The 25,915-nt window shown below is 46.6% G+C and overlaps 1 long non-coding RNA gene across 1 annotated transcript; it reads right to left on the bottom strand.

Annotated features, from left to right (window-relative positions):
* Positions 1-23,777: 23,777 nt before the first annotated feature.
* Positions 23,778-25,157, bottom strand: LOC121474862. The gene is made up of 3 exons (XR_005983560.1): positions 24,859-25,157; positions 24,633-24,742; positions 23,778-24,261 (listed from the first exon to the last, which is right to left on the bottom strand). It is a non-coding gene; the product is annotated as an uncharacterized LOC121474862 (long non-coding RNA).
* Between the last annotated feature and the right edge of the window lie 758 nt (positions 25,158-25,915).

Raw genomic sequence — 25,915 nt, 5'->3', positions numbered from 1 at the left:
CAGCTGGTTCTGAATGAGCACCTTCCCCACAACTCTGCTCTTGTCCTTTCTCCAGGTTCTCGAATATCTGTGCTGTCTCTCAGATTTGCAGCTCAAGGATCAGCCTGTCCCGCATTTCTACCTGTTTATAGAGCATCTCCACCTAGGCTTACTCTCTGTAATCCTGACACCGGTTCCAAGATGTGGGTTATTTCCCCCCACACCACCAAGCAATTCTCTGGCACGGGGTGGGTGTCCCCCAATTCAACTCTGACACGATCTACCAGAGATGGCATCAGATTCCACATGTTAAGGGCTCTGTCCTACAAGGGTGCCCCTCACCCCTACTTCAGATGCCAATCCTAAATCCAGGTTGTCATCTGTGCTTTGGACCCACTGGCTATAGGAACCAGAGGTTCCCATGACTTCTCCTCTGTTTGGATTACTTTACTAGAGCAGCTCGAGGAATTCAGGAAATCAATTTACTCATGAGATGACTGGTTTATTACAAAGGATATTAAAGGATATGAATCAACCACCCGATGGGCGCATAGGGTGAGGTCTCTGTGGAGTTTGGCGCTCCGGCGCAGTACTGGTGATGGTGTTCTGGTTCACCAACCTACCAGCTCTCTGAACTTTGTCCTTTTGGGATTTTCTGGAGGCTTCAATACTTAGACACGATTGATGAAATCATACTGGTGGCTCAACTCAATCTCCAGCCCCTCTCCCCTCCTCAGGGGTGGGGCTGGAAGTTCCAACCCTCCAGTCGCAAGGTTGGCTGCCCTGCCAATCAGCCCCAGTCCTCTGGTTTTCCAAAAGTCACCCCAGTAAGGGAACAAATGACACCTTTATTGCTCTCTTAGGAAATTCCAAGGGTTTTAGGAGCCTTGTGCCTTGAGCAAGGCCGAAGACTGAATATATATATATTTCCTATTACAAATCACAATATCACCCTCTCCAAAACAGAAAACAAAATTCAGGTTCCTTTCCACATTCTCTTCTGACTTTCCCAGTTGTGTGGGTGACGCTGCCATCCTGGTGAGGGAACCTCAAACCCGGGGGTAACCTTCGCTTCTGCGTTCCATTAGAAATGTGCGTTCTGTTTCCAATCAACCTTGAGTTCCTGGGTGTCATCCTTTCCTTCCCATTTTTACTGTTAACGATTGTACTTTCCATCTTCCTTACTTTATGTCTAGATGATTCAGTTGCCTCATGTCCAAATCTCCATTGCACATTGGCTCTTTCCCCTCTTTCCCCTGGCTCCTCTGCCAGGATATTAAGAATCTACAGTGTTTCCTTATGCTTTACTGGGCTAAAAGAAAAGATTTTATTTATTTATTTATAAATGAGATGAGAACATTTTTTAAAGATTGATTGATTTAAGAGAGGGAGGGAGAAAGAGAAAAAGTGTGTGAGCAGGGGTAGGGGCAGAGGGAGAGGGAGAGAGAGACTCGCTGGAAGACTCTGCACTGAGCTTGAAGCCCGACACAGGGCTGGATCTCCGGACCCTGAGATCACAACCTGAGCTGAAACCAAGGGTCGAGTGCTTAACGGACGGAGCCATCCAGGCACCCTCAAAAGAGAACAATTTTAAATGAAATCCCTTAGTAACTAGTCCCATTTGCTAAGTAAATTTTTAATTCACCACCAGGTTGTCCTCTGTTCAAGTTATATTTGACTTGCTTTGGCGAATTTGCAGAATTTGCTGTGTTTTCTTGCATTTCTCCAAAAGCCCTTCTCCATTCTTAAGTGAAACCACTTACACCAGTTGTTCTTACATTTTAGCGCTTCTCGGAATCATCTGAAGGTCTTGTGAAAACAATGATTGTCGGGCTCTACCTCTAGAGTTCCTGTGTCAGAAAAACTCACTAATTTGCATTTTTCTCACAAGCACTCAGTGAGGCTGATGCTGTTGTCAGGGACCATATTTTGACAACCAAGGACTTGCCAGCCCCTCTCAGTCCTGGGTTCTACATTAGGATCCCCTGATGTAGTGGGACTCTGTGATGCTCTTTCCAAAGCCCCCATCCCAGGCTAGGACTTTCCCCTAGATGCTGTGTATGTTGGTTGCTGACGCTTCACAACTGTATTCCTCTCTGAGAATTGCCCTTGTACACACTCTGTGTAACTGGCACCCAGATCAGGATTTTATAAATAAATAAATAAATATTTCTAGCTGCCTAGAAAGTTCGGCTGTGCCTCTTCCCAGTCAAGTCACCAAATGATAACTGTGATTGCCATCATTAGTTTTACCTGTTCTTGAAATTTTAACAATTATTCGGGACATACTCTTTTGTCTTTGGCTTCTTCCACTCAGCAAAATATGAGATTCATCCATTTTGTTCCATGTGTGAGTAGTTTCTTTTTTATGGTGTGTAGTACTGCATTGTATCCGTGTACCACAGTTTATCTACTCATTCTACTGCTGAGGGATATTTGTTGGATATATTCATTACTAATATCTTCACTCAGTCTATGGTTTGTATTTCGCTCTCCGGAGGATGGCTTTAATGATCATAAAATCTCAATTTTAATGAAGTCCACATTTTTTATGGTTATTTTTTTCGTGTCCTTTTTAAGAACTCTTTGCCTATACCTGGGGCTTTAAAGGATGCCCAGAATCTACCCCAGAGCGATTAAATCAGGATTACGGGTATTTTTTTTAAAAGCTCCTCAGATGATTCCAAAGTGCAACTGCATTTGCAAACCACTGACGCGGGTTATGAGGTCCTGAGGTTAGAAATAGTGACCTTACTTACCTTGTTCATAAAACCCAGCACCCACAGCCTTATATGATGGTGCTTGATATATACCAGGGACTAACTCCAATTGGTGGACTTGTACAGGGACTGACTCTGATTGGTTGGTTTGTACCAGGGACTAACTCCAATTGGTGGACTTGTACAGGGACTGACTCTGATTGGTTGGTTTGTACCAGGGACTAACTCCAATTGGTGGACTTGTACAGGGACTGACTCTGATTGGTTGGTTTGTACCAGGGACTAACTCCAATTGGTGGACTTGTACAGGGACTGACTCTGATTGGTTGGTTTGTACCAGGGACTGACTCTGATTGGTTGGTTTGTACCAGGGACTGACTCTGATTGGTTGGTTTGTACCAGGGACTAACTCCAATTGGTGGACTTGTACAGGGACTGACTCTGATTGGTTGGTTTGTACCAGGGACTGACTCTGATTGGTTGGTTTGTACCAGGGACTAACTCCAATTGGTGGACTTGTACAGGGACTGACTCTGATTGGTTGGTTTGTACCAGGGACTAACTCCAATTGGTGGACTTGTACAGGGACTGATTTTGACAACAAGGACTTGCCAGCCCCTCTCAGTCCTGGGTTCTACATTAGGATCCCCTGATGTAGTGGGACTCTGTGATGCTCTTTCCAAAGCCCCCATCCCAGGCTAGGACTTTCCCCTAGATGCTGTGTATGTTGGTTGCTGACGCTTCACAACTGTATTCCTCTCTGAGAATTGCCCTTGTACACACTCTGTGTAACTGGCACCCAGATCAGGATTTTATAAATAAATAAATAAATATTTCTAGCTGCCTAGAAAGTTCGGCTGTGCCTCTTCCCAGTCAAGTCACCAAATGATAACTGTGATTGCCATCATTAGTTTTACCTGTTCTTGAAATTTTAACAATTATTCGGGACATACTCTTTTGTCTTTGGCTTCTTCCACTCAGCAAAATATGAGATTCATCCATTTTGTTCCATGTGTGAGTAGTTTCTTTTTTATGGTGTGTAGTACTGCATTGTATCCGTGTACCACAGTTTATCTACTCATTCTACTGCTGAGGGATATTTGTTGGATATATTCATTACTAATATCTTCACTCAGTCTATGGTTTGTATTTCGCTCTCCGGAGGATGGCTTTAATGATCATAAAATCTCAATTTTAATGAAGTCCACATTTTTTATGGTTATTTTTTTCGTGTCCTTTTTAAGAACTCTTTGCCTATACCTGGGGCTTTAAAGGATGCCCAGAATCTACCCCAGAGCGATTAAATCAGGATTACGGGTATTTTTTTTAAAAGCTCCTCAGATGATTCCAAAGTGCAACTGCATTTGCAAACCACTGACGCGGGTTATGAGGTCCTGAGGTTAGAAATAGTGACCTTACTTACCTTGTTCATAAAACCCAGCACCCACAGCCTTATATGATGGTGCTTGATAAATACCTGATATTTAATGAATTGGATCCACCTTTCCCGGGTCATCTCGAACTCTATCTTCTCTCTGAAACTCTTTTTCCCTATATGACCCTCAATGACAATTTCTTTCTCAGACTATTTTGCCCTATTTGTGTTTCTCAGTTGTTTTGTCTTCTGTCCCCAAGCACCTAGCAAAGCTATTCGTATAGAGAACATTTAGGGGGAGCCCTTGTTCTGTCTTCCTTCTGTTTTTGTGGGCCAATTAGCCTCAGACCTCTGGAAGGAGCAGTTTGGGAGCATTATCTCCACTTCTTTTCTCCATCCTCTCATTCTGGTCTCCCCTCTGCTCTCTTCCACAAGAACTTGTGGAAGGCTTGGTGAGATGGAGGGAGTCCAGCGGATATCCCACTCCAAGGACAGTGGACATTGAAAACCAGGATTCCTCTACTTCTTTCTCTTCCCCTAGCTGCTGCAAACCTTAGTGAGAATGTCAGGGCTCTCCCCTGGCCTCTTTCTCTATGTAGTCAAGGAAACTTCTCTGTCTACAACTGGGTAAGGAAGTTAGACTCAAACAGAACCCTAGGTTCATGGTGTCAAAGGATGATGTGACCCCCGAGCCCCGCCCTGATATAGGAAATAGCAAAACAAAACTGAGTTGGTTGTTAACCACAGTAAAGGAAGCACAGTTGCTCCGTGCTGGCTGCTGCTAACACTGCTGATAGAGTTTTGCAGGGGATCCATGGAGTTCAGGGATTGGTGAATTTGCAGAAGCTCAGAGGTGAAGACACGGTCTGCAGGAGCCTGGTTCCTCTGTGGGGCTGTTTATTGGTGTCAGGGTGGTGAATTTATTGGGGTGAGTGTGACTGGCTGGGTAAGGGACTGACTCTGATTGGTTGGCTTGTACCAGGGACTGACTCTGATTGGTTGGTTTGTACCAGGGACTGACTCTGATTGGTTGGTTTGTACCAGGGACTAACTCCAATTGGTGGACTTGTACAGGGACTGACTCTGATTGGTTAGCTTGTACCAGCCAGTCACCCAGCCAGGGGTGGCTCCAACCCATTCCAAGTGCTGCCCCTCGCCCAGGGCAATCATTCCCTGGGGTGTGGGAATCTGTTTTCATTTTCCCATTCGGCTGCTCCCGTAATGAAGTTGGTATTGTCCTTTCATCATCAACTCGCTCCTCGTGAGCCTTTTTTCAGCCATTGGAAGCTGGAGAGAGGAAGGCAGTGATGGGGGCCCCAAACCTTCCCAGACAGGGAGGAGCAGGGGCTGCAGCAGGCCGCATCGCAGCTGGAAGGAACAGGAGGGTACTTAATGTTTAGAGAGTTTTCCAACATTTAGAAACAATGCAATCACCTCTTCAAGAAGAAGAAAACCTAGGTGAAACGTTACTGTCACCTAAGAGCCAGCCACCCCGACCCCACCCCGCTTTTGTCAAAGGCACAAGGGGAGAGCAGATGGTTTTGTTTTACATCCCTGTTGAGATGGTTACGTGAAGGCTGCTCCTGGGGGTCCCCGATCCCCGGTGATGCTGGCTACACTGCGCACCGCTGCTCCGTTTGGGGCTGGTCACCTGGCGGAAGCCGGGGGCACAGGCCCCTGGGATGGGGTCTATCGCCTGGGCCCAGGTTGGGAGAAGAAACTGTTTATTCCCTGCCCTGTCCCTTCAGCTTCCGGAGCATCGCCACGCCGGGTGGGCAGGCGTTCAGGCTTCGAGCAGACAGGAGATGCCAACCTTTTCCCCGAGTCCAAATGGAAAAAGCCCAGTAAAGGCGAAACCTCCAATCGGGTCCCCTGGAATGCCATCCCCGCCTCCTTCCTGGTGCCCCAGCCCTCAGCCTCACCTGGCGACCTGCGCGTCCCCCCTGCTTCAGGACATGCTCCGGCAACCTCCCGTCCTGTCCTGGTCTTGTGCCTGGTCTGCTCCCTGAGTCTGAGTCCCCAGGCCTGGCCCCGGCCCCTGCAAGGCTCAAGGTGCTTGCAGCTCACTCAGCACCTCGCGACGAGGAGGATTCTGATGCCTTAGGTCTTGGGTGGAGCTTGGCAGGGGGCATCGCTGATGAGTCCCAGGGGCTGCCCACCCGGTTCACTTGCCTCCACGGTGTGAGTAGGAAAGTTCCCAGGACGCAGCACAGGGGATCCATCTGGACGAACATGGTGGCAGCTCAGGAGATTAGCTCCAAGACGTGGCACGGGGATTTGGGGACGGTGCACTGCCAGTAGGGCGGGGACAGGGTTTGGGCCCGCCACTGGGTCCCCTTCACAACCCTGTAGGGCTGTGAGCTGGGCGCACCGGGGCTACACTGTGACACTAGTGGGCTGCTGGCATGTTGGCCTTGAGCCCTTCATCTTAAAAAAAAAAAAAAAGGTTAAAAATTACATTTTATAATTGTGCTCCTACAAAGATGAATTAATCTGGGCTGGATTCATTATTCTATATAATACTATTTAATACTACATATTTTTTCTTCTGATTCTGAAAGAAATGAAAATTAAAACACTTCCTTGGGGCCCTACAAGTCTCGTGGGCCCGAAGCAACGCGCCTACTGTGTCTAATGAATAAGTCAACCCTGGTGGGCCTGCCAGAGGCACACATCTGCCTTCAGAAAAGTACTTCTTAGAGACAGGGCTGTTTAACTATTAAAGGATACAAATATTTTCTGTCTTAAATTTGCAAAGCCTCGCCCTTTCTGAGGCTCTACATTCACATTCAGGCACAAGAATTAATTCAATTTGTTCATTCCTCTCCCTGCTGCTTTCCAGATTGTGCTCGTTCGGATTTGTCATGAATTAAAGAAAAGGGTATAATAGTTTAATGGCCGTGCCCTTAATTATACAAAGAGGAGCTTTGAGACTCTTACTCCAGGAAGAGCTTGATTACATTTTTAGTCAAGGCCTTGTAGTTCTGCTCTGTCTCCACCTACAGGTATTTTGTTCTTACAGTGATGAAAATATATAAACCAGACGTGATTGGAGCCACTCGGGTTGAAGAGGGAGGTTGGGGTCCTGCCAGCACAACTTCTCCCCCAGCCCTCCCGGGAGGCCTAGAACCCCTCTGAAGAGTATCACGGCTCTGCACAAGGCCAACAGCTGAACCCACAACCCCACCACTCTTTACGTATAAGGAACCAGAGAGCCAGAGAGTGGGATTGTGTCTTCTGTTTTTTAAATTATGAACTTTGATGTGCTTCCAGGTATTAAGAACTAGCCTACCTATTAGTCTGGAATACTCGCCTTCCTTCCAGACAGAATAGTTAGTTATTAAAAAAAAAAAAAAAAAGAATAGTTAGTTATTTTGTTACCCTGAATGGTTTTGATCCCAGAACCACACCCTGATTTCCTGGAGAAAAAAAAAAAAAAAAAAAGAAAGGCCGGAATAGAATTGTCAGGGCAAACAATGTCCCACTGCCCAGGAAGAGATAATAATAGCACACAGGTACTTAGAACAACTTGGGTCAGGCCTGGTTCTAAACGCTGGACACAGGTTAACTCTATATGCGTTAGACGGCAGTGCTGGGAGGGGAGTGCCATCCCCCACCAACCCCAGGGCCTCAGGTACCGAGAATTTCAGCACCTGGTTCAGGGCCTCCAGGTATGCAGATGGAGCCAGGGGGTGCACCCAGCCTCGAGCCTCCAGGTCGGCCCTTAACCCCTCTGCTGTGGGGACAGGCCTCAAAGTTCCCATCCCACTATCAACATTTCCTGAAACTTTCAGAAAACAATTATTCCCTTTCTTTTTCACTCAGCTTTCCCACTTCTCCAAGGCCTGAGAATGTTTTAATATCCTTTCTTGGCTGGTGATGCCACTCACCTTATTCTCTCAAAATCCATCTGCAGACAAGAACTCCAGGTCACAACCCTAATTATTCCTCAGCCCTGTGCTCATGGGCAGCAGCTGTGACACAGAACAGTCCTGGGGCTCCGGGAGGAGCGCCTGCATGCTGCTGGGGAGTCACAGCGAGAATCCAGGTGAACTGGGTGCTGGGGACCCTGAGCACCCCACCCAGCACACACTCCCTGCCCCGATGCTCGTTTGCCTCTCCGCGTGCAGACAGTTCGTCAAGCTGCCACCCTGCCCAGGGAGCCGTGCGGGACTCAGAGCTCCTGCCACCCCGAGCCTGACCCTTCCCAAAGCTGGGGGGTGCACAGTGCTCAGAGGACGGTTCCTGGAGCCACGCTGCTCAAGGGTACTGCCTGTCCTGTTCCTTCTGAGCCTGGAGAGGTTGAGTAAGTGATTAAGTTCATCTATGCCTCAGTTTCCTTATCAGTAAAATGAAAATGGGTATCGCACCCACCATTTAGCTGTTGTGAAGAGTCAATGAGATAATACCCACGAAGCATGTCAAACAGTGATTTATAGCAAATGGCTAATAAACAGCAGCATTTATTATGATGAGACGGTTGGCAGCAGGACAGAAGACAGAGTGCCCTTGTTCTGTCATTTGAACAAGGCTAGAATTCTCGAGGTACCTTTCACCACCCCAGTGGGCCTCCTTCCATTATACAGTCAAAGCCAGATTCAGAATAAACATCCTTAGGGGCGCATGGGTGGCTCAGGAGGTTGAGCAGCTGACTCCTGATTTGGGCTCAGGTCATGCATGATCTCAGGGGCCTGGAATCGAGCCCCACACTGGGCTCCCTGCTCAGTAGGGACTCTGGTCCTCCCACCCTCTCAAATAACTAAATCGCTCCTTAAAAAAAAAGTCCTTTTCCACATTTGTCCCTCACAATCAGGTGGGGACAGAGCAGGACCCCATATGCAACTTGAACTTCTTGGGCGTGACCAATGCACTGGGCCTGAGGCTGACTCTTCTCTGTCTGCTAATCCTGACAGTCTGGGCCATGGAACCAACGCACCTCTGATTCACTGGTTTTGCCTCTACCAGCAGAAAACCGGTGTGCAACTCCATGGACAGAACCTCCTGCCTCGTGGCTGCCTCTGACCCTCATCTGGCCTCATCGCCTTTGGTTCCTGACTTTGTCCGTGGGGCTGAGGCTGAAGAGAGCTGCTTTGGTCAAGGTCAAGACCTTTCCCCGAGGGTGGCCTGTGTCCAGTGGCTGATGGGTGCGGGTATACGAAGACCAGCCCCGTCACCAAGTCAGGACACCCTGACTTCAGGGCCATCCCAGCTTCAAAACTCTCCATGTGGTTGGTTGTGACCTTCTCCGAGACCTGCACTGCTGGTAACTTCTCCCCAGTGCGATCTTGCTCTCTTCAGTTCCCTTCCATAGGTGTGTTGATGTCAAGAACACTCCCAGATAAACCTCTGACACCATAATCCCCATCTCAGAGGCAGCTTCTCAGGGATCTCAACGTGGGAGAGACGCACACAACATTGATACAGTTTAGAGAAGTATAACATAGGCATTCGCGTACCCCCATCCAGCTAAAGATATAATCTTTTACCAGTACTTTGAAGCCTACTGTGTGCCCCTGCACCCTTACCCTAGGTAATTACTATCCTGAATTTTGGGTTAATCACTGTTTTTTTTAAAAATATTTTATCACATATATATAGATCTATGGAGATACATGTATTTACACAATATGGCTTTCCTGGTTTTGAACTTTATTTTTAATTTTTTTTATTTTTTAAAGATTTACTTATTTATTTATTCATGGTAGACAGAGAGAGAGAGAGAGAGACAGGCAGAGACACAGGCAGAGGGAGAAGCAGGCTCCATGCAGGGAGCCTGATGTGGGACTTGATCCCGGGCCATCCAGGATCAGGCCCTGGGCCAAAGGCCGGCACTAAACCACTGAGCCACCCAGGGATCCCCTGTTTTTGAACTTTAAATAAGTGTAACCTTATATGATTATATATTCTTCTGGTACTTAGTTCTTTCCTTAGATTTAACCCAAGCTAAAAATCTGTGTAACTGTAGTTCATCTCCCCACTCCCTCTACTTTTTTTTTTTTGAATAATATTTCATCATGTGAATGGACTACCATTCATTTGTTCATTCTATTGTTGATAGACATTTGTAGTGTTTGCAGGTTTTGAGGGGTTTTTTTTTGCTATTATGAATAATACTGCTGGGAATATTCTTGTATCTGAGGATAGAATTCTTTGGTTACAGGGCATGCACATCCTAAACCTTACTAGAGGATGCTAACAAATAATGCAAAGTGATTGTACAAATTGGTACTCCTACCAGGGGTGTTTGTGAATTCCCACGGCCCCACATTCCACATTCTTGTCATCCCTTGGTATGGGCTATCTTTTTTTCCCTCCCCCAGTAGTGAGTGTAAAATGGTGTCTAATTGTTTTGGTTTGCGTTTCCCTAGTTACTAAATAACGATGAGCATATTTTCATAAATTTATGGTACATTCATCCCTCCCTTTCTGTGAAATGTTAGTTTTGTCCTTCCTACCTCATTCTCTCAAATCAGACACATAAATGAGAGAAAAGTCGCCACAGCAGGGCATATGTATTTTGTGAAAATCTGACGTTATGTGACAGGAAGCAATCTAAAAATCCTGGACAACTTTTCAAAAATAAATCCATGTTAAGATTGGGAAAATCAAGCGCTCATTCAGATTTTCAGATCCTGGTGGGTGTGTGTGTGGGGAGAGGATTAAGAATAGCAACAAAAACTTGAAACAGAAGAGTTCTGAGAGCAGAGCCGGGCTGGGATGTGTCGTGAGGGGACAAGGACCACTGAAATTGCTAATTGCAAGCAGGTGCAGTCGCTGGGGCAGACGCTGGGGTGGCGGAAGTTGGCAGGTGAAGGGCGCTAATTCACACTTGGACAGAAGGGGCCTCGTTGGGGAAAGAGGCTGGAGGCAGGAGAGCTGAGGCAAGATGCTGAGGGTGGGACTTTGCACAGATAGGATGGCTCTTCCACCCTCTTCCTATCCACATATCTGTGTTTATTAATCACAGCAGCATCTACATACCCTCCAAAAACAGTGATATAAAAAACATATAGGGCACCTGGGGGGCTCAGAGGTGGAGCATCTGCCTTAGGCCCAGGGCGTGATCCCGGGGTCCGGGGATCAAGTCCCACATCGGGTTCCCCACATGGAGCCTGCTTCTCCCTCTGCCTGTGTCTCTGCCTCTCTCTCTGTGTCTCTCATGAATAAATAAATGAAATCTTTAAAAAACCATATAAACTTAAGTTTGTAGTATATATCAGTCTATAAGCAATATTTGTTCTACACATGTCAATGCTTCTCAAACTTTTATGCAGGAGAAACTGTACATTACTTTGAAATTTAAATTATGTTTTTTATGCACCCCATAACTAATGTTCCAGTCCAGTGTTCATGTGGTTTCATTTGCCTGCCTGTGCATTGCTACTGACCCCAAGGGGTGAGAAACAGAAGCCTATGAATTAGGGGAACCCTTATCATTCCTTAAGGCTTTCTGAGGAGGAGTCTACAAACCATAACTGAGATCACTGTGGGGTAACCGGATTAGGGAAATAATGTATAAAATGAAACTATGCTAAAGTATTATTTTTTTCAGCTTAACGTAATTTTCCAACTAATATTTTAAAAAGATTCTGATTGATATAATGGCCACGCCAAATCAGCAGGGGAGATGTTTAGATAGACAGATTGTTTTTCTTAAAGATTTTATTTATTCATGAGAGACACACAGAGAGAGGCAGAGACACAGGCAGAGGGAGAAGCAGGCTCCCTGCAGGGAGCCCGATGTGGGACTTGATCCAGGGAGCACCAGATCATGTCCTGAGTGGAAGGCAGATGCTCAACTGCTGAGCCACCCAGGTGTCCCAGATTTCTTTTTTTTAAAGAATGAACTTTTGGTTTTAGAATAATTTTAGATTTACAGGAAAATCACCAAGATATTACAGAGAGTCCCCACATACCTGGTACCATGTTTTCCATATTACTAGCGTCTTACATGATTATGATATATGTGTGACAACTGATAAACCAATAATGATTTATTATTATTAAGTAAAGTCTATATTTTATTCAGATTTCCTCAGTTTTTATCTGATGTTCTTTTACTTCCTAAGACCTCTCTTTGGAACAACAAATTCATTTTGATTTCCTTGATCCCTATCCTCCTACAGATCGAACCACCCAACCAACTGCACCGACCAACTGGATGAATCATTTCCAGGGCGGCAGAGTGCTATGATCATTCTCAGAATCACTGTGGAAAAGGCCAGAAAGGTGATGAACAGTTAGTTACTAGGAGAGTAGAACCTTTCTCCAAAGGACATTTGGACAATTGTAATTGGACAATTACGTAATGGACAATTTTTTTTTTTTTTACAATGATGTTTCCTTTGAAATTTTTGGCTTTCTATTAAGTATTTGGCATCAAAAGGAAAAGCATTACTGATTCAAGGAGGGAATCTGTCCCCGATAAAGAACAAAAGCTGCTCAGAGACTTTTTACGTGTGTAAAAATCTGTGTGTCTGTCCTGAAGCATTCTGTTACACGCCTCTGCAGGCTCTCGGCTCTTGGCTCACCCTGCCTGGGATTCAGATATTTGGCCCATCATTTGTTTGGGGGCAAATTCTTTATTCTCCACGAGCCTTAGTTTATTTATCTGTAAAACGGCATAATAAGAGTAGGCCAAAATAGAAAATTGTCATTTTTATAGGTCATAAGCCGTCAATCATCAGCAAGTCCCTACGTTAAACCTGGCACTTTCTACTTCTCGAGGACCTTGAGAGGATTACCTGAGGTCACGACAGCTTGGCCCGCCCCTGGCACTTAGTGAGGCCTCAGTATATCCGAGCCATGATTAGCACGTGCTCTTCTCTTCTTCTCTGCAAGTTTTGAACAGGTAACGTGACCATTTGGAGAAACGGCTGTCATGATGGTCAGGACGCCCAGGACTGCGGGTCAAACAGCCCGTGAGGATTGTTCAGCTCCGTCCGGCCTGGAGCCAGGGAAGGGAGGGCGCCCAGGCCTGGACGGGGCACGACTGAGCCAGAAGCACTAGAGGACTTCCCTGCCCCGCACAGGGCCCGCTCCCCTGGGCCGCGGCCTGGCCTCAGGCCTCAGTCTCCCCCCGCAGCACCGCACACAGCTCGGCTGAGTTACAGAAACAGACAGGCGAGGAGAGCTTGGAGCTTGGCGGGGAAGTTCGCCCGCACACCCCAGCGGGCGAGGGGAAGGTGAGAGGCCTGAGGACCCAGCAGACGGTCCGGGCACCCGCGCCTGGAGCCCGCTATGGCCGCCCGAGCCCCAGAGCTCTTCTTGCCTCTCGTGATGCTAATTCCTTGTCTGAAGACATTTCGTGGAGGAGGAAGGAAGGGAGGACAAGCTGCCCGGTTTATGGGCTTCCCCGGCATCCGCCTGCCCTCGCTCGCTGCCTGCAGAGAGAACAGAGCCAAGGCGTCCTGCCCCGGCGGCCCTGTCCTTCGGGCTCTGCCACTGCCACCCCTGCTGTCCGGAGCTGCTGCCTCGACTCTCACTCTTCCTCCCCCTTTCTCCTAAGTCCCATGTGTCGGTTCACTTATGACATTTCTGGCATAATTATCTAGATTGTTCCTTAGAAATAAAGGGAGGTAAGAACAAGGAAGGCGAAGCTCGTCTCACCAGGCAGAGGCCAGGGGGGTTCCGTGGAGGAGGAGCAGGTCCCCCGAGCCACTCGGGGTCACTCAGTTCTCTTCCTCCCCCCCTCACACCCCTGCTCAGCACCGAGTTGGCTTGAGTTTCTGCCTCAGCTCTGTCTCCAAAGGAGGGAACCAGCTACCCCAGAACCTGTGGCCAAGGCCACGCCGCTGGTCCTTCCTTCCTGTTCACAGAACGTCTCTTTGTCACCAGGTGGGCCGCAGCTTCCAGCTGCACGTATGTGAAGTCGGGCCCGGGCTGCAGGAGGGCGTGGAGCAGACAGCGCTTCCTGGACGCCACGAACTCCTGTGCTCCAGCACCTCGTAGCTGTGCCACCTCGGGCAACTTACTGAGTGTCCTTGTACCCAGTTTTCCTGGTGCATAAGTTAAATTAGGATAATTAAGTGCCTACCTCATAGGGCTTCTGATGAGAAAACAGCTGTCGAGCACTTAGAAATGTTCACGGTGACAGGGACGATTATGATACGATGAGGATGAGGAGGGAAATATTCACTTGAACAGGTTTTCAGCTCTATCTCTTCATTGGTCCGGGTCCCAGGAGTGTCCGGGGAAAGTAACTTGGCTCATGGCCCTATCTGGTGTTTAGTTATATAGAGAAGTGTTTGCTGTACTCGTGGGAGGACAGGTTCAGGGAGGCCAGATTAAAGGAAGGGCAAGGGGGCATCTGAAATAAAATTCCTCACGAAGAAGTAAAGAATCTGTTACATTTAGGTCATTTAGGGTAAAGTTTGAGTTAGAAGGTAGGAGAGGGTTCTAAATACAGCGTGTGGCTGCGGGCGAAACCACCCAGACTCAACCCCGCCAGGCTGCTTCTACGTGAGAGAGTTATATCTTTAGGAGTCCCAAAAATTCTGCTGTAGGAATTCCTCTAAAGAGCATAAGAGGAAAAAGGGAAGGAAGCATTAATCAGTCATTGCCTTCTGGGAGCTCACAGTCAAAAATAGACATACAAGAATGGGACGTACAGATAGTGCCAAAGAATTGCGAATGTATGAAGTATTTCCCCATTTATATGATGTGTAAATCAAAGGTAAAGGTGCTTTGGAAATGGATCCCATAAGACGAATGCCGTAAGATTACTGAATGGATATTGGTTACGGTGAAAGACAGATGTCAGCTTGCATTTGAAAGTGGCAGGGTTTGGGACAAATCTATTTTAGAGCTTGGGACAATTTTACGTTAGAGGTTGGTCTGTTTGGGATTACCATTGGAGGCTGGATCAAGGGAAAGAATTTGGGATGATGGGAGTTTCACTGTGTCCCTCAAAAAGATATGTGGACGTCCTCACCCCCGACACCTGGGAGTATGACTTTATTTGGAAATAAGGTCTCTGCAGATGTAATCAAGTTAAGATAGGGTCATCAGGGTTGGTCCTAATGCAGTGCGAATGGTGTCCTTACAGGGAGAGGACAACGTTACATGAGGAGAGATACGCCGGGAGAGGACCGCATGATGACAGAAGCAGAGGTGCAGGGAAGCAGCTGGCAGCGAAGGCCCAGCAGGTATTGGTGGCTCCCACTGGAAGCTGGGAAGAGGCAAGCAAGGATCCTGCTTGGTCTTGGAGCATGTCTCTGTGGACACCTTGATTCTACACTGTAGGTAAAACATATTTCTATTGTTTTAAGCCACTTAGCTTGCGGTACTTTATGGCCGCCCTAAAAAGTAAATACTGGGGCACCTGGGCGGCACAGTCGGTTAAGTGTCTGACTCTTGGTTTTCTGCTCGGGTCTGATCTCAGGGTCCGTAGGATGGAGCCCTGCGTCCGGCTCCCCTGCTCAGCACCGAGTTGGCTTGAGTTTCTCTCTCCTTCTCCTGCCCCTCCTCCCTGCTCTCTCTCTCTCTCTCTGTCTCTCTCAAATAAATAAATACATTTTAAAAAGGTAAATGCTGAGGGATGCCGATGTAATAAGTATTGTTGCTATTAATTTACTATTAAAGAGTGGGGTTTTTTTCCAGGCAACTAGCCATAGCTTTTTTAAACCTTCAGTGTGCCTCTATAAATAAAAGTTTTAGTAAATAGTTACGCTTAATAACAACAATATTAGAATCTGTTCTGTATCTGGGAAAGAGAATTTATTTCATGTAACAGCTTTTTGCTGGCCAGCCTTCCACCTTTCCATTTCCGGCCTCCGCCATGGCCACCTGCTTCTACCTTAGGGAGGAGGGTGGGCCTCACGGCCCATTCTCACACACCATTCCCATCTTCTAGTATTTCCCATTGATTCCAGGCTGTTCTTCCTGGAGTCTGTTGGATGTGGCGTCTTTTCCACTCTGGTGTAGTTCAAAAAAACTGTGCTTCATGCTGTATCTTGCATCCCCACCCCCGGCAAAGCATTTCATTGCTGTGGCTTTCCTCCCTAATTCTGACATTTTAGGAGTTCTCGGTTTTCTGAGCTTTTTCTCACACTTTTATTAAAAAATGCAAATACAGTGTCATCCAGCCAGGTTTCGCGGAAGGCACTCCCCAGCTAGGAGCCTCACACAGTGCTTTGGATCCTCGGTGCTTTGGTAACTCACTGACTCAGGAGTCCTGGCTTCCAAACTGCAAGAGGAGCGCAAAACAAAGATTGCTTTTCTGTGGGGAGTGAGCCCCCGAGAGTCTTGAGGTCGAATCCTAACTCCTTACCCAGCATTCTCTAGGAGGCTCCTGCTCTGGTTCCTTCATGTGCAAGTTTTAACCACCACACTGTTATGCAAGAATCAGGGCCCAATGTAGTCAAAAGCAAACTGAATTGTGCCTCTAGTTCTGTCCTTCTCTTTTCAGGCTTCCTTTTCCACCAACAACTTCCTGTTTCTTATCCTCTAGACCTCTCCGGGGAGCTGGTCTCTCTTTGAAAATCTGACAGATCAAGAAAGTCATGAGAATTAAATTTTTCATGGGAGAAGCCTTCCTAGGTGCTTTTTAACAGGCATTTTATAAAGATAATACCATATGTGGTAGGTGGGAAAAGGCCTTCAGAGAAGAGGAAGACAATTTTGTTTCTTTTGAGCAGCAGAGATGTTATAATACGGTTCAGATGTACCTCCTATTTTAGTCTTTCAGATATTTTTAGGAGATAAAAACCAAAAAAAAAAAAAGGCTTTTATTTATAGTGCACTTCTACAGTGAACACTGACGGCAGTGCAATGGTTCGAGCGGTTATTAGTGTTCATAGTATTTTCAGGCCCCACCAAAAGAACATCAAGCTTCTCCCTTTCTTTTGGCATCTGCTCAGTTGCTCTTTATTTCCAAGGACTATTAAAAGAACTGATTTGTGCATTTTGGTTCAGGAATTCCAAAATAACCTAGAGCTCTCATAATAAGCAGATTGCTGGCTATTTTTTTTTTTAAATCAAAGCAATTATAAGATGCATGACAAATATTTGTTTACTGGCCATTTTCAAAGTGACCAATGGAGCGGAGAGGCACCATGGTGACAAAGAGTTCTCAAAACTGTGATTTCCAGTTCCTGTGCTTTGACCTAAATTCTGAAGCAAGGTTTCAGAATACAGTTGACCCTTAAACTGTGTGGGTCCACTGAGACATGGATTTTTTTTTTTATACTACAGTTCTGTAAATGTATTTTCTTTTCCTCATGATTTTCTTAATAACATTTCTCTTCTCTACTTCATTGTAAGATTACAGTACATATATGACATATAATATGTGAATTGCAATGTGTTACAGAAGGCTTTCAGTCAACAGTGGACTATTAATAAGTTGGATTTTTTTTTTTTGCTTTGCTTTTGTATTTTAAAAAACCAAACCACCCAGTGTGGAGCCCAACACAGGGCTCAAACTCATGACTCCGAGATCAAGACGTGAGCTGAGATCAAGAGTCAGAGGCTCAACTCCATTGAACTAGCCAGGTGCCCCATTATTAGTAAAGTTTTTTGGGACTCAGCTTATACATGGATTTTTGATTGTGCAGTTGGTGCTCCTACCCACGCCCCCACCCACCTTGTTCACAGGTTATCTGTATATAATTTTTATTCTTCCATCAATCCTTTTTGGTAGATATTGAAGAATAACAGTAGACAACCTCTTTCTTTGAGACTCTCAAAATAATAATTTGGAAATACAACTTACTGTTGATAATGCATGTGTATTAAGTGGCTGACTGCACTGTCGTTAGCTTCTCTATTTTTCTTTATCCACAAATGTTTATTAGTGACATCCCAGGCAGAGTGCTAGAAAGGCAAAGATAAAACAGAGTTCTTTTCGTTGAGGAGCTGACAATATATATATCAAACTAATAAATAATTGCCACATAGCTTAAAAAGTAAAATTACAAAATTATGTGTTTGTTAAAGAGGTAGCACATCAAAAAGGAAAAAAAAAAAAAAAAGGACCAGCATGGATTTCATAGATTGGAGAGGATCTTGCAGACCCTTGAGTTGGGTGTTGAAGGAGGTAAATGAGTTCAACAAGCAGATGGGAGGGGTGGGCCCCCTGGAAAGGCATCTCTAGCAGAAGGAACAGTCTCCCCTGGAGCAAAGAAGTGAAAGTTGGGAAACATTTAAACATCATTTTGGACTGGCTGGGGCATCAGAGGAAGCTGTGAACTGCAATGCTTATGAAAGGCAGGGACCCAGTCACAGGGGATCTTTCCCCACCTTACTTAGGAGTCTGTAGAAAAGGTGGATAACTCTGAAAGCTTAATAGCTCAGTTCATACTGAGAAGTGGATATTGGGTTTGAGAATGCTGACACTGGCGGGAGGTGGACCAATTAGGAGCCTGTTTAGCATTAAGGTAAAAATGATGGAAGCCCGAGGTAGGCAGTTAACATGGGCTGGAGGAGACAAGGTGGAAATAAGGGATGTTTAAAAGAGAGGATTTAATAACCAGGTGAGCCTTGGGAAGCACTGACGTTTAAAATGTGAGTATGAGCAGATAATGAGAAGAACAGGCATTTAGACAAGGCAGATGGAAGTGGCCAAGCAGCAAAAGTTGAACCACAGAGCGGATGGTGTTCCGTTGCCCGAGTCTCACTTTTGTACCTCGGCAGAGCAATAACAAGGACTGTTCATTCATTCACTCACTGACACATACTTTTGGGTGTCTATTGTGTGTGAGGCTCTATCTAGGTTTTAAGGATACAGGGATGAATAAGAAAAAGATCAATCCCAGCTTTCCTAGTGCCTATAATCAAACAGAAGGAGACAGATAATACAGAAGTAAACACATAGATGAACAAGATAATTTGAAATAGTTATAAACAATGAAAAGCAAAGAAAGCAGGGTTTTGTGATGAAGATGACCGAGGGGGCAAGTGCTATTTTAGACCAGGTGCTCAGGGAAGGCCTCACTGAGAATGATGATAAGGGGTCAGCCAAGGGGGAAAGAGTTCTAGGCAGAGGGTTCAGCTAGAGCAAGACTCAGAAGGGGAAACAAGTAGAGAGGAAAAGAGGAAGGCTGGTGAGGCGGTGGGCGGTGTGCCAAAGGGGGTGAGTAGAACGAGATGGTTGGAGAAGAAGCTGAGGCTCCATCACAGAAACCTCAGTGAACATGGTAAACAGCCTGGACCTCGTTCCAAGTGCAATGAGAAGCTGTTGAAAATTTTAACCCGTGGAAGTGACATGGCCTGATTTGTGTTCCTAAAAGCTCACTTGGGCTGAGAAGGAAGAATGGATTGCAGTGGAATCTTGGAGACCGTTTGAGCAGTAGTTCAAGTAAGAAACAATGGTGGCCTGGTCTTGGGGTTTGGCAGCATGGACAAAACACATCGTGGATATATTTTGGAAATGGAGTTAATAGCATGTGCTAAAGGGTGATTTTGGCAGAGTGCGCCTGGGTGGGTGATGATGCTCTTTGACTAAGATGGTGGAAGACTTGAGGGGGAGAGGTCAAGAGCACCATTTTTTATCCGTTAAACTTGAGGTGCGTGATCACACGAAGATGTCAAGTAAGTAGCTGCCTGTATGAATTCGGAATGCAGGGAAAGATGTAAATGTGGGAGTCCATAGACGTATTTAAAACCACAGGACTGGATATTACTTTGGAAGGAGTGAGCCTCCAAAAGAAGTGGGGCTCCAGGACTGACCCTGAGATCACTGAGTTTGAGCTGTGAAAAAGAACCCAATGAAGGAGACTGAGAAGGGGTTTTCTGCGACACAGACAGAAAGCAAGGATGGTGTGGCGTTGCTGAAGCCACGAGAAGCCAACCCCTGCGGGAGGAGTGTGGTCGCCTGAGTCAAATGCTGTGGAAATGTGGTACAAAGCGAGGACAGAGTTAATACTCCTGGTGACTTTGGTAAAAAGGGATCCAGTTGAGTGAGCAGATGAGAAACCTGATTGGAGCAAATTGAGAGAAGGAAGTGGGGACAGAGAGGTCGTGTCTTTCAAGACATTCTACGGTATAAGGAAGAAGAGAAACGTAATGTTGCTAATATTTACTGACTGTCCTGTGCTAGGCATTTCCGCACATCTTATTTATAATTCTCACAGCAACTCTAGAAGGTAGATATTTTAATTTTCGTTGTTCCAATGGTTAAAGAAAAGATAAAAAGGATATGATATTTACCTAATGCTGCATAACAGAGCTGGAATTCAAGCCCAGGTCCATCTTGGTACAAGTGCTGGCTCATTCCATGGCTCCCTATCCCCACCGGAGCAGCAGATCCCCCCATCAGTGTGATTTTCTAGAGCCTAAAAATTCCCTCTCCATTTCTAGGCAGAAATATTTTTTCCTGAGGCTTAGGGTGTCCCTGGTATTTCACGAACAGGGATTTAAAAAAACCATTCTTGAAAATGAATAAAACCTTTTTTAAAAGGAGCGCCTGGGTGGCTCAGTTGGTAAAGCAGAGAGATTGGCTCAGGTCATGATCTCAAGGTCCTGGGATCGAGCCCTGTGTCAGACTCCCTGCTCAGAGAGGAGTCTGCTTCTCCCTCTCCCTGTCCCTTTGCCCCTCTCCCCCTGCTTGTGCTCTCTCTCTCAAATAAATAAAATCTTAAAAAAAAAAAAGTTTGGCTCTACAGGGAAGGAGATATGGAGTCATATTTTCACATTTCTGTCCTTAATTAAATGTCAATAACCAAGGGAAAGGTAACATCGAGCAGCTTACTGTGGATTCCTATGATTTTAAGCACTGTCTATAAGCTCACGACATCCCAATTTTTCACTTCAAAAACTTTCCTTTGTGCTCTGGGTTCATACTTTGACCTTGACATTTGAATGGCTCATAGGCATTTAAAAATGAACATGTTCCAAGTGGTACTCTTGACTTCCACAGGCCCTCTTCCAATTTTCCACATATGAGAGGGAAACAGAGACATAGTCCTGTCAGTCGTCTGTTGCCCAAACCTAGTAGTCATCCTCGACTTCTCTCTTTGCTTATCCCTCACATCAGATCCATCAAGTTATGTTGGTGTTGGCCCTGTCTTTAAAGAGACTTCAAGAAATCTGTCTGCCTTGCTCCATCTTCGGCATCTTTACTGCTACCCCAACCGAAGTGGATCCCTCCACCTCCATCGTCTCACTATCACTGTTGAGTTCCTTCTGCCAGTTAACCCATATTATGATCATTTGGTTTATTTTTTTTTTACGTCTCCCTCTAGAATGTTGGTTCCGTAAGGCAGGGTCTTTATTTTGATTACTATTGTACCCGCCGTGTTCACTGTGATGAGCACAATGCTGGGCACATGGTAGCTGCTCAACAAATATCTTGGTACTTGGAAGAAGGAATAACAAGTAGGTAATTTCCCTGTGGGTGGCAGGAACTCAAGGCAAAGAAACGGCACCTGCCAACTGTGGCTGAAAAATCAAACAACAAAGACAAAATCCATGGTCATCAAAGTGAGGCTCTCCAGGGTTTTTGAGGCACCGAGGTGACTGGGTCGGTCTCCCTGCCGGTGGCATTCCTTGCTTTCCCCCTCTCTGGGTTTAAGTTTTCTGTTGCTATTCTCTGACTTGGCCGTGTTAGGACAGACAACAGCTTACTGTTTGGTAGTTTACAGAGCACACTAGGTACGTTACTTAGATTGCTTGTGAGACAGGAACTAGGTTTTATAGGTGGGAAGGCTGAAGGAAAAGAGGGTGTGTTGTAGGGGTGATGAGGGCCTGGGGCCCTGACTCTGGACCGACTTTGCATTGCACGTGCTACACTCAAATTCTCTCTCAAGAGGACATCACACCTAGTTTCAGAGTACTGTGCTGTTGCAAGGCCCATGCCCGGTGATTTGCCTAAGTGCAAACCTTTCTGTTCAAAAGGGGCATCTGCTTTAGAATTTTTACCAAGGTTCATCTTGCTCATTTCTGAGAACCAGGAAAAAAACCCTGAAAAGTGTAATGATTTATCACTTACTGAGACTTTTACATATAATGATCTCACTCCTCCAAATGACCCAGGGAAATAGGTAGACTGGGTTTATTACCCTCATACTTGAGATAAGTTATCTGAGCCCTAGGAAGGAAAGGGCTCAAGGTCGCCTACTTAGGGAGCATTGATTAAAAGGTTCTTGGAGGAACAGTGTCTATGTTTGATTCCTGGTCCTGCTACCTATTAGCTACGTAATCTTGGGCAGGGTCTGCAAGGCTCAGTGCCCGGTTTCCTCATTTATAAAATGGGGATGATAATAATAACAAGCACCTCCTCGGGTTATTGTGAGAATCATAGGTATTAACCCGTGCAAAGCTTTTTGTGTAATATTTGGCACAAATATTTGGTAAGCTCGTAATAAATGATGGCTGTTAAAAAGTGCCGGAGCCAGCCCTTGGACCCAGGCTTCTTGCTCTGGCGCTAGTGGTCTCCCTATCATTCAAGTTAGACCCATTCTTAGAAAAGCGAGTTGAAATAACTTTCTTTAGAAATGCCCTTTTAAGGCGCATCTGAGGCCAAGGATGTCTTGTTTAGGTTCTTACTTAACTCATAACTGGATTGCAGAGCACAGATGAGACCTTAACATTGTTCCATCTTATGAGATCCCTGCACAGAATGTGGTTTTGGCAGAGAGTGTGCTGAAGATCACAGTATCAACATAAAGAGTTGCTCTTTTTCATTTTCACCCCCCCCCCCCCCCCGAATTTCAAATCTGGAGTAGATGCGGCCATGCCTTTTTGTTAGGACATGGGTTTGGACGTATTATGTGGCTTGGGGGAAATCTTTCAATTTCAGAAACTTGATATTAGAAGCCGCACCAATCACTTATTACCTTTTCTGTCTCTTTAGTACTGTGTCATCGAATCAAAGGCTGGCATATTAGATTCTGTGATATTTTTGGCAGCATTGTTTTGCAATGTGAGACAAAACAACAACGAAGCTTGAAAACCACCTTCCTGCCCACGAAGAGGGGAATGATTAAATGAAATTTTAAACACCCGTTTTACAGGACGTTAGGCAATAAAAAAGGCCGAGTTACGAGCTGTGACATACCGCTCAGTGAAAATAATCCCGCCTCAGATTATGTTCATAGCGTGATCCTATGTTTATTTAAAAACCCTAGAATCAGTGTAAATGTATATCCTTCTACGAGTGTGAGAGGCATGAAAATATGAGGGTGAGAGAATCCGCCCGAACAGGCTGGTCCTGGAAGGGATTGTTAGCATTGGCAAGAATGCGAGCTTCTACTAAAGTGACATTTTGACCTTAACTGGCGAGGAGGAAACATGCGTTCCTTATGAAATCAAAAGTCTAATAAGATTGTTTAAAGTGTATTTCTTTAGCAGGGGCCAATTTATACATCGGCTCTCCCAAAGCCCATTGATTTTGAGGAGACGTATGGATGTCTCGAGGCACCAACAGTGGGGCTGGTCGCCCTGTTTAGTAATCAAACCTCAGGCCTTAGTCTCAACAGCACAAAATTTCAACCGAACTAGTGTCCCCTGTTCACGACACCATCACAGCCAACACAGAATTAGCCTGCAAGTCACACAGACATACACTGAAACAGCATCACAACCCTCCTCACTTAACCATGATTTAATAACATTAGTCCTTTAATTCATAAACATGATCACGCATGGATTCCACTAGGGTGGGAACTTGGGACTATAAAATCTGAACCTCAGATATAATCAATGTAATTGCTTTTCTTCCCTCCCCCCCCCCAGCGATTTACCAGTTTTCTTTAAAATGTGTGTTTGATGTCATTTGAGCCATATCTGCTATTGTCACAACCACTTACAGGTTTCAGATGAGTAAAGTCTTTGAAATATGACTCTGCTCAGCAGAAAGGAATCCGTAGCACTTGGCATAAAGATTATAATCTTTGGCCTTCCTGTGGCAAGATTTACAACTGTGACCTTAGGCCCTGTTTCTTTTGGAGCATAGTCACTTGAAGTTACCAGCGATGATTGCTTGGAGTTACTAGGTCAGCGCGAATTGCCCAATATAATGTCAGAGTCGTGCTTAGCAAGGGCCGGGCAGTATTAGGGACCCGAAACAAAGTGAATTTTAATGTCTGCAGACGGCAGCGCTCTGATATCCGAGCCACCCCAATAACAACGGATTTCCACGGCAAGAGATTTTAACGCCAGCTCCTAACCTCTTCCATACTCTCCATCCTTTAATTCATGAAATAGGAGTTCGCTTTTCATTAGGTGAAATATTCTGGAATAACTACCCTGGGAAAGAGACCAAAAATAAATAAATAAATAAATACATAAACAAACAAACAAACAAATAAATAAATAAAAACATAACTCGATTAAAAGCTAGCTCTACCTCAGAGCCACTCTTGCCCTAAGATGTTAAAAGGGGGGGTTTCATGAGGGGCGATGGAAAGGGCAACAAGGCTGCCACTTCTAGTGCCTCCTTGAACCGAAGCCTTACTCCCGCTGCAGCTCCAAAATGAGTATTTTGCTTGTTTAAAATTCGGATCTACAGCCAGGTGGCAAGCAGAGAAAGCAGCGTGAGAGTGGGGCTCTAACTAGGGGGCTGGGACTAGCTTTCACTAGGAGGAGACCCAGGACCAGGACCACATCCAGGAGCCAACCTCTCCTTCACATGCGGCCGGGGAAGACGTGGTGGGCGCTAGATGGCACTCTGCGGTTGCCTTTCCAGCATCTTCCTCCAGCTCCCAGGTCCCTTCAGCACGAATTCCCTCTTTTAAGAAGAGCAAACATGCTGTTTAAACAAAGGTCCCGGTAGTTGCTCCCGAGTTCTGTTTTTATATTTATAGTCCTGTAATCAATATGTTGGGAGAGTAATTAATTTTTAACCTCAATCCTTGGGGGGATGGAGTGTTCCCGGAGTTAATGGGTAGAACAGGCGTCGTGCTTCTGCAGCAGCCCCAGGAGGAGGCGGAGAGGCAAGCGCAGGGCCCTACCACCGCAGGGCCCTAAACACCCGCAGGGCCCTACCACCGTGCCATCCACAGTCAGCCAGCAGCAGCGCCCTGTGCTCACCCGGGCCTGCCCTCTGGCCTCCTGCCTCCTGCCCTCTAGCCTCCAACCCCCTGCCTCCAGCCCTCCAGCCTCCTGCCCTCCTGCCCTCCAGCCCTCCAGGCTCCAGGCCTCCAGCTTCCAGCCCTCCAGCCCTCCAGCCTCCAGCCCTCCAGCCTCCAGCCCTCCAGCCTCCTGCCCTCCAGCCCTCCAGGCTCCAGTCCTCCAGCTTCTTGCCCTCCAGCCCTCCAGCCTCCTGCCCTCCAGCCCTCCAGCCCTCCAGGCTCCAGCCCTCCAGCCTCCTGCCCTCCAGCTCTCCAGCCCTCCAGCCTTCCAGCCTCCTGCCTTCCAGCCTCCTGCCCCCTAGCTCCCAGCCTCCAGCCCTCCACCCTCCTGCCCTCCAGCTCTCTAGCCCTCTAGCCTCCTGCCCTCCAGCCTCCTGCCCCCTAGCTCCCAGCCTCCAGCCCTCCAGCTCCCAGCCTCCACCCTCCAGCCTCCAGTCCCCAGCCTCCAGAGTCGTCCATGCTCCGGAGGAGCTCGTGCGGTGCTTTGCCCCCAGACGTGGGCAGGCTGTGCGGGCCGCGGGCTGCGGGGGCGGCAACAGGAGCAGCGACAGGCGCAGCTTCCACAGCGCAGCCCCTCAGGCCGGGGGTGTGGGAAGGGGTGGGGGGTAGGGTGGTGGGGGCGTCGGGGGAGACCGGAGGGGTGGGTGACAGGACCCACTGAGGGACAGAAGCCAGAAAGAATAGAGAACTCCCTCTCTCTTCCATTCCGAGTCCACCTCCCTCACCCACCCCTCCCCTTGAATCCGCGAACCTGCTAGGCACTAGGCAGTGGGGAGACGTTCGGAGGGGACAGGGGCAGGGGGGCGGGGATGCAGGGGTGTGCAGGGGAG

Source organism: Vulpes lagopus, chromosome 13, assembly GCF_018345385.1.
Source record: "Vulpes lagopus strain Blue_001 chromosome 13, ASM1834538v1, whole genome shotgun sequence".
In the NCBI taxonomy this organism is placed as follows: Eukaryota; Metazoa; Chordata; class Mammalia; order Carnivora; family Canidae; genus Vulpes; species Vulpes lagopus.
The sequence above is the reverse complement of the archived record's forward strand: the minus strand, read 5'-3'. Positions and strand labels throughout refer to the sequence as shown.